Source organism: Myotis davidii, unplaced genomic scaffold, assembly GCF_000327345.1.
Source record: "Myotis davidii unplaced genomic scaffold, ASM32734v1 scaffold1031, whole genome shotgun sequence".
Lineage (NCBI taxonomy): Eukaryota > Metazoa > Chordata > Mammalia > Chiroptera > Vespertilionidae > Myotis > Myotis davidii.
The window spans coordinates 1088993-1091146 of NW_006283442.1; the positions used below are offsets into that span (position 1 = coordinate 1088993).

The 2154-nt window shown below is 43.5% G+C and overlaps 1 protein-coding gene across 4 annotated transcripts in view; it reads right to left on the bottom strand.

Annotated features, from left to right (window-relative positions):
• The window catches only part of SPATA13 (spermatogenesis associated 13), a 90470-nt gene that overhangs the window by 10529 nt on the left and 77787 nt on the right, over positions 1 to 2154 (bottom strand). The gene's annotated exons all lie outside the window — the stretch shown is intronic.

The following is a 2154-nucleotide window of genomic DNA, read 5'->3' on the forward strand; positions in this document are numbered from 1 at the left end:
ATCATATCCCCCCCCCCCCCCGGCTCTTAGCTCCCCCCTGGGTTTCTGATCACTGTCAGTGGCAGGGGGCTTCTTCCTGCTTTCCCTTTCGCCTCCCTGTATTGTGCCTACATATGCAAATTAACCGCCATCTTGTTGGCAGTTAACTGCCAATCTTAGTTGGCAGTTAATTTGCATATAGCCCTGATTAGCCAATGAAAAGGGTATCGTCGTACGCCAATTACCATTTTTGTCTTTTATTAGTGTAGATTCCAAAAAAGCACAACAACCAAAAAAGAATGTAATTAAAAAAAAATGGGCTTTATGTCATTTTCTTTAAAATTATTTTTTTTAAAAAACAGATCAAGCCAAAACCGGTTTGGCTCAGTGGATAGAGCGTCGGCCTGCGGACTGAAAGGGCCTGGGTTCGATTCCAGTCAAGGGCATGTACCTGGGTTGCAGGCAATTCCCCAGTAGGGGATGTGCAGGAGGCAGCTGATCGATGTTTCTCTCTCATCGATGTTTCTAACTCTCTATCTCTCTCCCTTCCTCTCTGTAAAAAATCAATAAAATATATTTTTAAAAAATTGTATATAAAAAAAAACCAGATCAAATCTGCAATTTCCTTATATTGAAAATTAACTGCTGAAAGGTGATGTGTGAACTTCTGGCCAGAGCTTTCCCATCTTGGGATCTAATCTGCTTGCCTGGGTCTTTCAAGATGTCTTTGCTTCTTATTTATTATTTTCTTTAGTTTCTCATCATGATGCATTTTTATTCTTTTTTAAAATTTTCTTCAAATTTGTGATTCTGTTGACTTTATTTTCTTTCCAAACTTTTCTGATTTTTCCATCAAAAAGAGAAAATACACAGCTCTTTCATCTGTTTCAATAAGCTCCCTTCCTTTGCTTGGTAGTCCTAACTCTTTAAGTACTCATATCTAGGATTAATTGTCCAGTGACCAGTGTCCGGGCAAAGAATGATCTATTCTGGGCACCCTGCAGGGCCAGGCACTGCCCTAGAGAATGTGACGCTTTCCGAACAAAGGTTAGAACCCCAAACAGTTGTGGTTTGCTCCAGCAGATTTCCTCACTGTCCTTCCCCCTGCTCCTTCCCACCAGAACCCTCCCAGGCTGTCCCCTCCAGGGCTGCCGGTGCAGTGAAAGCTGTGTGCTGGTGACACAGGTGTCACGGACAGGTGTGACTCTGGTCTGGAACAGTAAGCTGGATCCTAAAACCTTGCCTGCAATGGTTGTGTCCCCACTGGCATTTCAGCTCTGCCCTGGTGAGAACATAAGCAATGACCCAACTGCTGCCACCTAAAGGCACCAAATAGGTGGGTGGTGCTGTGGTGACACGGTCATGGAAAATGGATGTGCCCATTCCACTACCGAATGGGTGACAGCGTACATATAAGCACAGCAAGATTACACCTTATTCTGTGCATGCAGGAAAATGTTGAGTTGCTATTAAGTAAGCAATGCAGAACTTTTGGCTCCCCCAGAATTTAGGCACAAAGTAAGTCTTAAGGGAAGATGGAGCAGGCAGCCAATCACGTGAAACCCTGTGCTGAAAGGACAGGAAATGGGGTGGAAGGAATCTGGAGACAGAGCAGGCACCCGGGCTGGGCCAGAAAGGACTGAGAGCCAACCAGGACCTTGGTGAAATGTGCCTCCCAAGTGGACCCCACACGCTACTCTAAGCCTTGAGGTTTCCTACTTTTTTACAGCTCAAATTTTTCTATGTCCTCACCCCTTCTACAGAGTGACATTTCGTTGGCAGTAAATAGCACTGCTCTGAGGGCAAGTTAGTGGGAAGCAACTAAAGGAGTAAGGAGAGAAAAGGAATGTTTCTTACACTGTATTCACTTGGTCTGTTTCTCTTTAAAAATTGTTTTTATTAATGACTGAGTAGCTATAAAAGAGTATTTATAAAATATATGTCAATGATAGGACCAACAACACAATAAAAATCCCTATGTGCACAGAATACAGTGTAAGAAATATTTTTTTAAAAATTGATTTAGAGAAAGAGCAGAAGCGGGTGGGGAGGGAGAGGAAGAGGGGAAAAGTGGGGGGTGGAGAAAGAAAAAGAAAGAGAGAGAGAGAGAGAGAGATAGAGAGAGAGAGAGAGAGAGAGAGACATCAATTGGTTGCCTCCCACATGAACCCTAAC